This window comes from Bombus pascuorum, chromosome 6 (genome assembly GCF_905332965.1).
Source record: "Bombus pascuorum chromosome 6, iyBomPasc1.1, whole genome shotgun sequence".
NCBI classification, from domain to species: Eukaryota; Metazoa; Arthropoda; class Insecta; order Hymenoptera; family Apidae; genus Bombus; species Bombus pascuorum.
The window spans coordinates 3,617,327-3,633,475 of NC_083493.1; the positions used below are offsets into that span (position 1 = coordinate 3,617,327).

The 16,149-nt window shown below is 42.0% G+C and overlaps 1 protein-coding gene and 1 long non-coding RNA gene across 3 annotated transcripts in view; one reads left to right on the forward strand and one right to left on the reverse strand.

Annotated features, from left to right (window-relative positions):
* The window catches only part of LOC132908009 (transcription factor AP-2-epsilon), a 202,637-nt gene that overhangs the window by 135,346 nt on the left and 51,142 nt on the right, over positions 1-16,149 (reverse strand). The gene's annotated exons all lie outside the window — the stretch shown is intronic.
* On the forward strand, positions 12,750-13,134 carry LOC132908437 (uncharacterized). Its single transcript, XR_009658365.1, has 2 exons — positions 12,750-12,921; positions 13,077-13,134. It is a non-coding gene; the product is annotated as an uncharacterized LOC132908437 (long non-coding RNA).

Consider the following 16,149-nt stretch of genomic DNA (forward strand, 5'->3'; position numbering starts at 1 on the left):
ATTTTGCAAATGCATGCAGACGGGGGTTTGTTTGATCAAAGCTTTGTCACGTAAAGAGATTCGTGAAAAAAATTGCTGTTCAATGCGTTAATAAAACTGCCCGACTATATTTCCGTAACTTCTAACGAAACAACGATAAAAATGCGAATAGAATATTCTGCAGAGTGTTAAAGTTTCACTAATCTTCTATATACATATTTCGATCGATCCATCGTGCCATTTGACAAAAGAAAGATACATTAATATCGACGTTCTCGGTAAACCAAGATTTACAATTCCCATTCTCCGACCCAATCTACCACCATCCCTAAGATCCACCTCGTTAATACCAAGGAAACACTGTTCCATCTTAACCAACACGAAACGTTCTCTTCGTCGAACCACCATAAACCAACCGACACGCCACTTCCTCCTCCATTCATTTCGAAAAGGCAAACTAGCAACTCGATCGAGATCCCACTGGCGTTTCGAAATGCTCGTCAGACAACGGCGGAATTTCGTCTGGTGGGGTGATCGAGGTAAGTCAGACAAGGCTCTAAGTAGAATACGCTTTCCCGTCGAATGATGGAACGCGGCACAAAAGGATGCAGCGTTCTGTACACGCCGCCGCGTATTGCAAATTTAAACCGGCGTATATCTCAGGGCGTAACCAAAGAGGTAGGTAGGTTGGTAGGTAGGTATAAGGGATCTTATTGATCTGGTAGCCCGGGGCGTGTCATCCTGGGCTGTTGGCCGCAGGGAGGACCGCGGCTAACCCTAAAGCAAAGGGGGTTCCCCGTGGCTGGCGCATGCGCCCACGAGACCGTTTTCTCTGCCCAGAGGGCTAACTTACACCAATCACCAGGAGCTAGAAACCCTTTTCGCCGACGGGGTACGCCAAGAACTTCCCTCTTCATGAGGGAGAGAACGGCTATGTAGAGTACATAGTTCGTGTATATATCGTTGGCTGATCGTCCGTCTGCTCTGCCCTCTGCTCCACCGAAATCGCCTCTATCCGTCTCGGAATGTTTCCCTCGTGGCATCGGCCGAAAGACACCATTCAACCAGCCAACATTATTATTACCGCCATTATTACTATGGCCTTTGTTCACGCGTTGCCCTTCGTTCCTAGTTCGCTACAAGAGCTTCGCTCGGGTTTGCTTTCCGACTTAGGGTGGCATTTGACGCAAGGAAAAACGAGAGATAGATATTTCTCGGGAAGACGATGTTCTTAATGCTGGATGAAATAGACTCTGTAAGGTTTGGATTTGTTGGAATATGAACTCATCCAGGCATAATAAAGACATGTATGATTGCTAAGGTTAATATAAAAATTGAGTATATTTGGTATATAACGTTCCTGTACTACGTAACTACATGGAAATACAAATAGATTGTGGAAAAGCCAAATTATTATCCTTAAGGCTAGCTTGTTTCATGGAATTCGTCGATCAAAGTTACGTTCATTTATTTTTTGGACGGTAAAAAGTCAAAGACTAAGTAATTTTTGGGAATATGATTTAATGTTACCAGTAATTTCGAGCAAGAATATGTACTTTGTATTTCATAATCTTCCAATCTGGTTTGTCTTGTGCAGAATTCACAAGCGGCGATCAAAAGGTAAGATAACCGGCATCCCTTTATCACTGGGGAGCAGCGGCACGATCTGTTATTAGTTTTGCAGTCGTAAAGAAGCTAGGCGCGTTTAACATACGGCATGACGATCTATACGCTTCTAAACCAGTTCTTGGCATCGTATGAGTTATAAAGACATTACACTTCTAAGGCTGTAATTACAACAGTCCAGTGGCTATAATATTACCGAACGCATTCTTCTTGGAGAAACTGCATTTCTACTGTGATTTTCCTACACGGAAGTAAATTTAGTATATATTTCGAGATGCTGCTTGATTTAAACGATATAATCTTTGATCAAGAATATCGGTGGGGAAAGAGTGAAAAAGTTCGAAATTTTATTTGCTAACTTAATAGGATCATCCAAATTTCTATATAAATTTAATCTCAATTTATCAAAAACTATTGGAAATCTGGTATGTGTAAATATTTTATGCTATTCCTTCACTATCAAAGATCTATTACACAACCATGTAATCTACAAGCATTTGCTATAAGTTCAGTTTAACTTTATATTCTCCTTTACTCTTACAACGAAACAAGAAAATTGCCTAAAAATACTAATCTTTAATATGTCAAATCTCTTATCGTTACTATAAAACCGCCAATCTTTATAGATTTATATATTCATCGAATACAATCTTCCTACCGCCTTTCACATTACATCCACGCTTATCATTTTCTTTTTTTACAGAACCACCCCCGTTTCGAACAAATTCCATTAGCTTTGTGAAGTAAGCTTCAGAAACTTAACCATAGTGATCGGTATAACTTGGAAGCTGATTTCAGCCAAAGAAACGATCTACTCACATTTACGCGTAAAAGCGGTGAAACGAGATGACTGTGAACGTCGCGATCGTGACGGATAGCCTAACGGCTGTGTCGCAAAAGGTTAAAAGGTAGCGAAAGAAGGGACGTCGTGGGCGTACGTGGCGATATTTAACGAGCACGCTAACTATTGGTACTTATCCGGCGCGGTGTTTACACGCACCGTGTTATGGACTTCTTTCGCATGTTCTTCTTGTCGCTCCACCTCGGAGCGACTTCGAGTCTTCGCGCGAAGCTCATAAATCACCGTGAAAGTCGGCACTACGCTACTACGAGGGCTGAACGGGCGCGACATACACTGGACAATGGAAGGATATCGAAATTAATAATATTTTAAATGTATATCGATGAAACTGACGTTCCTTCAGTTTTTAATTTTTATCTTAAATTCCAATTAATCAAGCGGCAGATTAGAAATCTAGAACACCGCAGAGTAGTCTGTATAATTTAAAAGTGCAATAAAAGAACAAGCATATAAGTTTTTCAAACTTCTAATAAGATTGGAAATTAAGTATTCGATTGCTGTGGAAGAATTATCCTTTTTTGCCTGTTTCTTTTTCCTCTGTTTTGCTGTTTATTGTCCAAGTTCGAAGATTTTCTGAGAGAAGCTTCCAAAATCTGCATTATAAAACATCTCCTAGATCGAGATTGAAAAGCAGAAAAGCATTGGAAATTTTTACTTCCATTTTTGTGGTGCAAATATGTTGTCACATATATGGTGCAAAAATAAAATAATGCTTCCAAATTAATTACCCCAACTCATCGGAGTCTCGATAAATAAATCGATCATTCATAAAAACATGAAAATTCCTGGCATCCCCGGTGGACAGGTAGGAATGTAAACCGATTACGAAAGGTATTTCACCGTGCCAGCCAGTTTTTCTTTCTCTCTTGTTTCCTTTTATCTTTTTCATTTCGAAAGAAGCACGAGCAAATACGCTTTACAAATTCCAATTAGTTGGGCCGCTTAAAATCGATTCAATCGCACGGTTTAATATCGATTTTTAAATATTTGTCCAGAACATCTGCGATGTGTTTTTAATTATACGTTACAAATATGTTAATAAGACACACGATACCGGGGTATAATTTAATCGGCAACGTTGAGCACGATCCTACGTATTTCGTGTAAGCGGACCGAGACCAGTTTCCATGTAAACTCGTCGAATACGATTTCGGTAAATAGCCGTGTACGCGGCTGATAGTCCCGCTCTATGTACACAACTAGTTTCCGGTAAGCACGCGACGCTTGATCGAGTGAAAATTTCCGATATCAATGTCTATTATGGATATTAAACTTCTTGTGCGCGATACGCGAACGCCTGACCTTATTTATCGCTACGTTTCGATCGTCTTCTAATTTCTCGTCGCCATTTGATCATAGGTTGAATGATTGTAACGAAAGAGAGCCGGCAGTGGCATATTTTGCCAAAGGGAAGTTCGTGGAATGATAGATTGTTCTACTCAGATGAACACTGTCTCCGGAAGTAGTTAGAACCGGAAAAAGATCTTTGGATATGGATATGGTAGACAGGTAACCGCCAGGTATGATCTTAGAGAAAGTGATCACTGACTGATCACAGAATGGCCGCCGTTTATGATAGATAATTGGTCAAGAGGAAAAAAACAGTAGCTTCAAACACACCCGCATCCGTGAGAATTTTATACGTGAAAATTAATTAAAGTGATAAATACGTGATCATCCTTTAAATGATGATACACGACGACAGACGCTGGCAACAAGTTATCACGCGAACCTTTTTGGTAAGCAATTATGATAATTAGTACAGAAGTGAAAATTATTTTAATCGCCCTTCCATGTTTCTCACGTAACCGTGAAGATATATCTGTTTCAATATCACGGTCTCTTGCGACGCTTTTTTAATTTCGAAAACGTTCCAAGTTACCTAGATTATTATTTACCGTAGATATAAGTGAAAAAAAAAAAAGAAATGAAACGATATGGGGAAGTATTCAAGAAATGAATATATGTACGAGTTTTCGTTGGAAGTACACGTGTACGAAGAGAAATCCGCAATTTTGCCAGCGGCGTTTCAAACTCTGCTCCGTGATAGTTATCGTGTTCCGATAAATCGAGCGCGTGTTATCCTTAGACACCGGTGAGACACAGTAAAGCGAGAAACATAATGCTCAAACATCATAACAAAAGAGCTGATGAAATTTCAGTCTCGTGAAACTTTTCCATTCCCTTCGATCCACGGTCGGACGATAATTGGATTCCAAGCAGAAAGTTGAAAGGGAGAGCAAAATCATTCAAACAAGGAGTTAAGAAACGCTAAACTATGAAAACGTAAATCTAGAGATTGAATATCCAAGGTAAAATGAATACATGTGTTTAACGCGCATTCGATAAAATTATATTTTTGCTGAATGTTTGATTTCCGCTACGCGTACCAAGATGCGTTTTATTCTATTAAATATACTAAATATATTGGATATTTTATTACGTGATATTTCATTTGATCGATTGATAATTCTTCAATCGTTTAGCGGAATATCGAGTAATATCTCGTAATTGAAATATTTAAAATCAACTTCCAATTTCTGATGTAATTAAATTATCTCCGAATTTAATTGAAATTCAAAGTAACAATAAAAAGTTATCAACCCAAACACTGGAAATCCAATCATCAAAAACTCAAACCAGTTCAAAATCAATACAGTAGTACCCTTTACTTATTCCCTAGCACAAACCCAAGTTACTCGTCTCTCCAAGCATTCGCTCATTAATCTCCATTCTACTCGAAACGCAAATCACCCTCCATCATCGATGACTCGATATACTCCCTTAAAGCAACCGCGAAACCACAATCCCTCTGCGTTCTCCAATCCCATTCGGTAGAATCGTTGAAACCGCGGCGCCTCGTTAAATCTCGGCTAATCTACTTCTCCCATCTGACCATGGCCGGACAAGAACCATCGAAATCCGGTGAAACGTCGAATCTCCGACAAAGCAGAGCATCTCTTGAAAATTTGCTACGGATCTTAAAGTACGGTCACTCTGATCTATAAATGGAGGGCGGCGGACACTCGTCGACCCCTTTCCGGCGTAATTCGGCCGATGTATCCTCCAGCCGAAGATAATACGCGCTCTCATTCGCTTGTGAGCGGTTTTCAAGAATATAAAAGACAGTGGAAGAACGCACGCGAGAATAGAAGGAAAGAATAGAAGGAAACGAAGCGGACGGGAGGTGAACTGCACAACGCTGCAGAGGAACAGAAAGGGTTGGAACGAGGGTAGAGGCGGAGGAAGGACAAGGCAGAGGGCGAAACAGAACGCGAGGAGAGCTGGAGGTGAGAGGGGGGCAGACGTCGGTGCATAATCGATGATCACAGTCATAATAAATGAAGTATGTCTTGGTAGGAGGTGGGTAGGGTGTAGGTACCTGACGACGGCCCCGGGCGTCCACAGGAAGATCATCTTCTCCGGCCGTAATCCGAGGTGTGCGTCGCGTATCGCGTATCCGATCGGAATCTCCAGCACTCCCCTGGACCGGACCGAAAGTAGCTAATCATAATAACGTGCCGGTACCCTAGTACCCAGGTGCGTGCACGCCCTGCTACGATTACCCGGCATTATAAATTTCAGTTGCCCTCGACGCGTATAAAGTCTCGCTCTCCTCCGTTGCTTTCCTCTTCGGGTCGAACAGAGCAACGCTCAAGAACAGGATAAGAGTTTGTCTTTTTATTTTTATCATCGTTGCTTCATTGCTGTGGATATCGACGAGGCTGCAGCAGTGTAAAAAAGAAGTCGTCGAGGAATCGCCACGAGATGGCGGACATCTGGAATGATTTGGGTACCGTATCGTGGCCATCCTCCTTGTACGTGCGTATTGTGTGAACGAGGTGTGTTTGTGCGTAACGACGACCGGTGGAACGAAAATGTGAGATTGTCGCGTACGTTTATTACGGCCGCCACGTTCTTGCTCATTGATTTTTTGGCTGGCACCTTCGGCCGCGAACCGACGTACGCTCATCGTTTCTACAGCGAATCCAGTTCAATGCGAAACTTGAACTGCCATGACGAGTCGCGAATAGTAAACGTGTTAGTAGAAGCGAACAGCTAGTACAATTTTCGTAATTGAATTTGAAAGAAAGAATAATTTGGAAATTTTCGTAAAATTTAATATATGATGAAGAGTCTTATGTAGAGTATCGATCAACAGATTACGAACTTTCACGCTGTTTTATATTTGAAATAATTTCTTTTAATTTCAAAAACTCGATCCATAACTATTGCGTGCTTCTTTCTAATATTTTTCGCCGATAACGGAAGCAGCAAACTGCAACGTCATCGTAGGACGCGGCGCGACGTAACAAAGATTTGACTAAAAATAACCTTAAAATTTGTAGTCGAAACATCAAAACAACGTTCTGACGCTATAGGTACAGACAAAGCTTGGAAAATCAGCTTTCAACTACACTCGATTCACGCTCCCTTTTGTTCCGTTGCACTGTAAACGAAGTAACAAAGATACATCCAACAGACCGGGTGTACTGCGAGATACAACCAGCCCTCAAGGGCCAACCACCCTTTCCAATTGAAAAACGTAAACACCTAAATTCAACCTCTCAAATCAGCCTCTAATTTCAGAAATTCGTGCGCATCGATTCAAGAACAATCATTAGCTTTTCATCTACGTTCTATCTAAACTGCTCTCAACGATACTTTCTCCAGCGATCGTTCTCAACTTGCTTTCCTCTCGAATTAAAAATCAATCTCTATATCTCTCGAATGATTTCTCTCGCGTCTGGCAACGAGCATATCGTTGGATCTCGGTGAATTTTCCATAGGCATAACGCGGCATAAATCTCCAACGAGTTCGGTGAACGACGCGTTCGCATCGTTTAATGCTTTCTCGCGCAAGTTGGAACAGCCGAGAGGGTGGCCGAGCGCGAAATGTACACGGACCGCACGGTACGGGGAGACGAGGGAAACGATTGCGTGGAAAAGGGAGAAGGAAAGATCGAAAGATGGAAAAAGACAGACGAGAAAAGAAGGACACAGAGAGCGATGGCAAGACAAAAAACAGACAGAGAGTGAGAGAGAAATAGAGAGGGAGGCATCGAAGTTGGAATTGATCGGAGGAGGAAGGATTGGAGGGACGGAACGGAGGGTTGCCCGCAGCGCAAGCGCCCCTCAGGCGACGTCACATTGATTCCTCCGGGAAGAGCTTACAAAATGGCCGCCGGCGTTCCATTCCTTCCTTGCTATTCGTACAGGGTAGGCTTCCGTCTATCTAGGTCTCTTTGTCTGAGGTATATGCGAATGTGGGTGGCTGCCGTGGCGCGCGGGCCCACGGGGGTATGAGGAAATCGATGCACCTTAGGGAGAGGAACCACCGGTGGTGTTCTCCGCCTTCCCTCTCGCTCTGTCTCTCCTTTTTTCCCTTTCGCTTGTAGCTCGCGTATAATCTCGCTAGAGCTAACCAGCTCTGTCTCGGAGAAGCCGCCGGATGACTGGATGGCTATGTGTTTGGCTGGATGGATAGAGAGAACGAAGGAGAGTTGCCAGCGCGGAAGGAATTGAATTATCAAGCGAGGCGGAAGGTGCAACCTCTAAAGATAAACCGGCTTCCTAAAGTGAATCTTAATCTGATACCGACGATGTAACCGTTTGCTGGATACTCAAGACAAATAAGCTCGCTTTCGGTCGTCACTCGTTTCTTCGTCCGAAAGCTCTCACCGCGATCGAAGGTAAGCGAGTAGCGTTGTTTCGTGGTCCAAGAATTTCGACCTGATTCGTTAAATCGGAAATCGGCCGTCGACTGGTCAGTGGTTTCTGTAGAATGAGTGAAAATAGACTTGGGTTTTCGCAGTGTACTTCACTGGAACTACTTTACTTTCGAAGTGCGATGGACAGTTGTAAATTTACCTTCTTTGATTGTAAGCTTCGTTTACGTGATTACACTGGCTCCATTTGTGAATTGTTCTATAAGAAATAAACAAATATTCGTACAAAGATGACAGATTAATTCACAATTTGTGTGTGCACAGTAGAATTTCAATTATAATCAAGCTCCATGTTCATATAATCCGCTCAAATTTCAACTAAGAGAGCTTATACGACGAATGATATTGATCACAGCGAAGGACAATTATTTATGATTCCCGCGACACTCAAAATTTTGCTCTAATATTGTTGTAGTTGCAGTTCGTAATTATAGGAAGATACTGTTGTGATTACTTACTCTTTCGACCAATTACTTATGCATGTAAATTATACGTTCAGCAGCTAAAGTTCTGCATTATTCCATAACATTGAAGCTAAGTATCGACACGCACACCATTCGATCTTGTAGTTTTTGTACAATTATGTATATTACCGAACATACAAAATTTCTGATTTAAATCAAAGGATGATTATAAATAAGTAATAAAAATATTAAAAACACGATAAAAGCCAGATAAAGAATATTTTGTTCCATATCTCAAACTTTAAATTAATACCAATACACTTACGATATACGCCAAAATTTGTTCCATAGTTGTATTTATCCATTGCAAACATGCATTCCCAATATATACATCTATTTCGAAAAAAAAATTGTTTTCGGTTTGGATTACAAATAAAAGCAAGATATTATCAACCAATATGATTCTCTCAAACCTTTACAAACAGATCGCTCTAAAGAGATTAAAATGCATAAAAAAACGAAATTAGAGTACATTGATATAGTGTAAACGCCACGTTGAAATAGTTCGTTAGAATGGGACATGATGGTTAATCATTATTGCAATCGAGTTACTATGCAATGCTCAAACTGCATAAATTATGCTGGCATCGAGTATCTGTGTTCTCTTGTATTGCGAAAACTTCTGCGTTCAATACAGAGGATTAATTCGGATCTGTAATTGCGGCGTGTGCGTATGCCATATCTGACCCTGTATGCTCGCTGTGCATCTGCCTAATCGCATTATGACAACGTCATGAAAGTGACAAGCAGCAGCCTACTAGGTTAGTTAACGTGCTCCAATTGCAAAATTTCAGGTACAAGAAAGGAAACGGCAATGGAATTGAGAATTCCAATGGAATTGTAATTAAAAGAGGCAATACGTAAAAAGTCACGAAATTTTACAAGTGAAAAGTGATGCAAAAGGGTAAACTCAAACTTTATCTTGTTTCATTAATAGAAATAGTACTATTTCTTTTCTGCTTTATTTTAGAGTTACATGTTACCTTAAATTAGTAAATAGTACTAAAAATTAATTTTCTACGGTGTTAACTGATATCGTCATTCTGTTAATATTACCTTCCAATGCATGGAAGAGCATTGAAATTTAATTAAATGGCACTTTCTATCAATTCAATATGTTACATAATTACACAGAATTCTGGCTATCAATCATACCATGAATCGTTGGATGATAACCGAATGATGGGAATGTGATTAAAACCCCTTTTTTCATAGGTCGGTAAAAAGAGCAACGTATTATGCAATCGTTTGCTGTTTTCGTTGCGTGTAAACTTATTAATGATATTCTTTTACTGGCAAACCGAGTATCGCTAATGACATTTTACGATCGCCCGATGTCGGGATATGCGTTTCTTCAAACTGTACACGTAGCGAGTGAGCAATGTGTTTATGCAAATTTGCACGGGTACTTGTTCACGTGCATAAGTACACATCGAGCGTGGCGATATCGAATGTTACCGTTTTGCCGGAAGTCCTCATGTGCAAATGGGAAGTCTCGGTTTGTGGTGACCATGAAATGTCCAATGAATATAATATACGGTGCGTCGCGGTTGGCACACATCACCTTTCAGTTACCTGCCTCTGATTTGCAATAGGAAGCTGTCTTCCAGCGATACGAACATTCATCCAGATTCATTTAGTAATTGAAATGCAAAACGGGAATGAAATAATATCCTTATTGTACCTTTCTTTATACGAATATCCCGCCATTATAACGGCACACAAATATGAAACTTTTCATTTTTTGTCGTTATGAATATTACAGGTAAAAATTTCTAATTGTGACACGAATAATTTTGTTTTTTTTTTTTTTTTTTGTTTTAACACCTTGGCTGTCGCGAGATGATCGAGAACGAACATACTAATAAAATATTTAATACGTTTAACGCTACAATTTTAATATGCATAGTACAATGTAGGTATCATGCTAAAATAAACGACATCAACACAGTATAGAACGTAAGACAGTTACGTAGCAGTTGACGCGTTAACACAGATGGCACACTGTCGATCTATTCTTCCATCTGCAATTTCATAAAAATCGTTCGAAACACGTCAGAGAGATGGAATAAAAGTATCGGCCCTCATCGCACCTGCCCACGTTCGCTTCTTGTTTTCTCCATCGAGCGAGAGGTCGTTGGCGCTTTGGATCTCGAGCGATGCTCGGCTCCCGATGAAACGTATCTTGGTCGTCAACGGAATATGCATAAATATCCATCAAGCGGCGCGATTCCTTCGGTACGTTTAATCGAACGACCTTTTTGCCGTTAGCAGCTCGGTGTGCGTGTCTAAACGGGGAGCTCCAGTCTGCGGTGACCATGAAATGACGCTTCAATATGCATGCGGTACACCGCTCTCTCACCCTTTCTCCTGGCCGCTGCATCCACCTACGTGTACGCGATAGCTTCCACCACCCCCTCTGTTCTCTCTTCCCCGTGGCATCTAGCTCTCCACGTTTCTCTCTGTCTCTCCTTCTGCCTCTCGTCAGACACATTCTGTACGGGGGTGGTTGCTGGTAGTGCCGGCTGGATCATTATCCATTCTCTTTCCCTCCCCGCGCCCCAAACCCATCTCCCTTCCACCCTCCTCTTCTCCCTGTCCCTATCCATTCTCTTTCTCCAGCTATCTCCGTCCCTTTCTGTCCAGCCACGTATGCATATACTCGCACGACTCGCCGCTTCTATCTCCGTCGTTTCACTGTCGTTTCTCCCCCTCGATGGATTCTCTGGCTCATTCTCTCTTTAACCGTCTGTCCTTTTCTCGCGACGTATCCGCGGCTGCCTGCTCTCAGCCGCTTCCCGGCAATCGTGATTTTCCGTCCCCGCGCCGACGGTCCAACATAAACCGAGAACTGCCGCCGCATGAGACCAGGCCAGATGTGACTACATACATTCCGCTTTGTGTCCCGCGGGTTATTGAAATTCCCGCGTGCGGACGAGCTCGCCGCCAACCACGCCGCGCTGCCACCACTGATCGCGCTGCATTTTCTCCTTTCGTCCTTTATACTCTCTCTCTCTCTCTCTCGCTCTCTCTCGCTCTCTCTCTCACTTGTTTCTCCATCTCTGTCTCTATCTACACCTTCCTCTCCTCTTCTCTCACCCTGTCGTGCTCCTCGTATCTGTTTCCACCTTTATCACCTCGGTTTTCTCCTCCCTCGTCCCATGTCTCTCTGTTTTTTAATCTCTTTTCACGTTGTATCCTGTTCTGTTCGTTCCTCCGCTCCTTCCAATCCCTCGATCTCTATACCAGCCACCCACGATTCTTCTTTCCTTCTTCTTCAGGTTTCACGCTTTTTCCGGCACACGATTCGTCGTATCGTGCACGGAAGACCCGCTTCAGATCGCAGAAGCATTTCGTGAGTTCGAGGGAAACGGGTTCGCCGAAATAAACGGTGAATTACAATTTTAAATTAGATCTCTGGAGGCCCGGGAATCCGCAGCGTGTCGTGATACGGCGGAACCTCTGCCACCTCTGCCCCCCCCCCCCCCCGAGAATCACTGCAAACGATTTTTGTTACTTTTACCTCCACGTAGCTGCGCCTCGACAAATCACTTCGCTACCTTTATATCTATTCCTCGCACAACGCACCAATTTCACGCGAATTTTCGTGAATTAAAATATCAGCGGGGCCTACTAATTTTATACCTCGTTTAATGTCTGTTACGTAAACTGTGCGTTTTAAAAAAGGTACTTGTTGTTTCTTCCTTTTTTCGTGACGAAAATTTAATCATTTTGACCAACGAATTATTAATAAATCTGCAGTTTTAAGTTAAGTTGTTAGTTTAAATGAATTGTAATAATGAGACAATTGAGCGAAGTATACAGTTTCCGGAGAACGAGCGCATCGATGTTAAAGTACCGCTATAGTTGTCAAAGCTATGCGTTTCAAAGCGATGAAAATATACGCATAATAAATCAAATAATTAGCATAACCGTATAATTCACGTTTCTTTAACTTTACGAATACTCGAATAATCAATGAATTGCTCCTAGTTGAGCTCCATGTGCTAAAAGGCTGAAAATGAAAAATATGTTATCTATCCACAATCTCACTTACAGTAAGAAGATCAAACCAAAGAATAGTAAAATAACGAGTCACCTAAGCTTCATAATCTTAAAATTCAGTCTTGAACTTTGCGCAGAACAATTAACCGTTTGAGTTTCAGGGGTCTTTGAAAAAGCAGGGTCGAAAAATCCCATACAGCGCGATAGCACTTGTCCTAATCGATTGCGAAGAGAAACAAGCGGCGCAATAGCGCTCGTCATATTTGTTATTTTTATGAAATACATCTATATTATTATATATGTGTACTATTAGTTTATAAATATCTCAAGTTTTGTTCAATAAAAATTATTCAGAAGATAACAATGAAATACAAAATACCGTCAGTCGTCCGTAGCGTTCAAATGTACTAGGATTTTTCGACACAAAATCTAAACAGCACGATCGTGCTGCTTGGAACTCAAACGGTTAAACTTGTTGCATACTAAAATCCATCATTTCTAATATCATAATTAAAAAGAATGAAAAACCTATTATATATTTTAAATTCGCCAAGAGAAGATATCAAAAGCGTAAATATAACACAAATAACTTCACTACCATATCTCTCGAAAATATACAAAACGTTCTAAAATCGTTAAATATCGCTCAAGCACCAAACACTCGCGAAAATTGATTTGCTCGCGACAGTATCCTGTACCTATGTAATATGCAGAAACGAGTAAAGTTCTATCTTCTGATCGTATGCAATCGGAGCGCTTTGAGTCGTTGCGTTTTGTCACGTTTTCGCGCGGAAACGAGACGCTGGCTAAGTAAACGTATTTATCCGGGCAAATTGCGCAATTCACCCTAATCCGAGTAGTATGCATACGGAGGTGTCCACGTGGCAAAAGGTCGAGCACGTCCACTTCCGGCGCGCGTGTCGCTGCATCCATCGAAATCCAGCGCGCGTTAGCGCCGGCTCGGCAAGATTGATGCGACCGGTGTCAGCAACATAATTGAATGAGTAGCCCGTTGGTGCCTGTGTCGGCGCTCATAGTGAACGCCGCCGCTGTCCTCGCTCTTAATTTCGCCGCTCGCGGGTACGCGGACGGGCCACCACCTAAACCTTCGATTAATTACCAGCGAACACCTGGGACGTACGACCGGGGTCGATGCTGGAATTGGCCTTGAGCATTCCACCATCGATTCGCCCCGCACGTTTCCCCTACCATCCCTTCGAACGATTCTCCACCTTTAATCGAGCGCTTTCCTCGTCAGATGAGTTCCGTTCTATATGTGGGGCAACATGTCGGGGGAAATTTTTTTATTCAAATCACGAGATATGTTCATCGGACGAGAATTGAAAGAAATGCCGATGGAGTGCGATTTTAAGCGACTACAGGGCTACTGTTAATGAATGACGAACAGTCGATGGGATGTTAAAAATGTTTACGTTTAAAAGCCTGGGAGTTGAAAAATTGAGCAATGATCACTTACTAATAAGTTTCTTTGTGAATTTGGAAATGAATTCTACTGATATCGGTAATTTTAAAGGATAATTGCTTCAAGCTAATAATCTGGCTTTTTATGTGTTTTCGTGAAAAAGAAAAAAAGATTGTCAAATGTATAGTCCCATCCATAATTTAATTTCATTCTGTAATCCCCATACTAAAATTTGAAAGTGTCAGAAGATTTATCCACAAGGTTGTATACATACATGATATTGCACTCTCGTCTTTTATGCCTCAACATAATCGAAAAAATCTTCTAGAGCCATAAGAAGGGTGGAATATATTGATCTTCAATCCCCATTTCAAACCACCCCTTCTAAAAATTCTTTTACTCTCCATTAAATACACCAACCTAAACTACCCCTATCACTGGAAGATACGCTTTGAAACACTTCGAATCCTGTTTGGTGCATTGGCCTATATCCAAGAGAAAGCGTCCACTTTCACATGCATAAAAACTGGGAAACTATTCCGGCGGCCGAAGGTTTCGCGGACACCTTGAGCGCAATGAGTTTGTCGAAGCTCGAAAAGGGAGAAAAAATCGTTTAAGAAATGTATACACGTCGGCATATGAATATCACGAGCGTCCGTATTGTGGACGGCCTCCATGATCCCGCGCACGGAGGATTAAAAAAGTAGAAGAGGAGGAGAACAGTTTTCTTTGATGCAACTCGTGACCTACAATCTTAGAAGGGACACTATTTTTAGGTCCCTTAAAAAGCATCGTCGCATAGAGCCGTTTGAAACGCAGCGTTGTCCGTGCGGCTCATTTCACTCGCCCTTTAACATTTCTCTCTTTTTAACGAGCAGCACATATTCAGGGTAAGGAACGTGGCGGCCGTAGACGCCTCAACCTCGCTTTCACGTCAGCGACAACATCTGAACTGGCGTGTTTCTTCCTTCTGCGTTTGGAGGGTCGTCGTCGCGTGATTGAACACATTTACGTTAAATTTACAACTACATGATAATTATCGTCACGTTTGGTCAGTAAACATGTGACACGCGTTGCACGTTAGTTCCGTTCGCGTTTCGTTACCCCATCTCTATTTGGTCCAGGGTTATCTCCTTCCTGACAGCATACCACTATCTTAATCAATTAATCTTCAACTTACAATTTTAAATTAGATCTCTGGAGGCCCGGGAATCCGCAGTGTGTCGTGATACGGCGGAACCTCTGCCACCTCTGCCCCCCCCCCCTCCCGAGAATCACTGCAAACGATTTTTGTTACCTTTACCTCCACGTAGCTGCGCTTCGACAAATCACTTCGCTACCTTTATATCTATTCCTCGCACAACGCACCAATTTCACGCGAATTTTCGTGAATTAAAATATCAGCGGGGCCTACTAATTTTATACCTCGTTTAATGTCTGTTACGTAAACTGTGCGTTTTAAAAATCTCCTTCCTGACAGCATAACACTATCTTAATCAAATAAACTTAGTTAAATAAAATTGAAATTAAAGAAATGCTCGCTCTGTTACTGCGTCGTGTCACAAGAACGTATAAAATGAAATAATCTGGAAGCAACGGTGTTTGTAGGTCTTCAACACCTCGTAACAAGTACGCATAACATTTTCGAAGTTCGAACCATTTAAAATTGGCGAGTCCGTTTATCTTAACGCTGCTTAACCAAAGGAAGCAAGTTTAAAGAGATACATAGTGTGGGAATCTCACGTACGCTGCGGTGGAATGCGCGGAATGGAGGGCACGAGTTGGCTAACCACCCATTAAGGGCAGCCCTAATCTCTAATTATTTAATAAAAATATGTTTACGACGTGGCGTACCGTACGCCCCTTTCGATGTTTTCTTCTACCTTTTAGTTCGCCCCCCGAAAGCGAAGCGGCAGAAGAAGAGGATTTTAAAGGGTCGAAGGTCGATCCGACTCGTCGACGTAGGTACCACCATCCGAAACGAAACCTACGAGCCTGTACATTCGAGTACGTGCTGAATTTGTGATTTATCACTGCTCAAATTATAACCGTGGGCCCCTG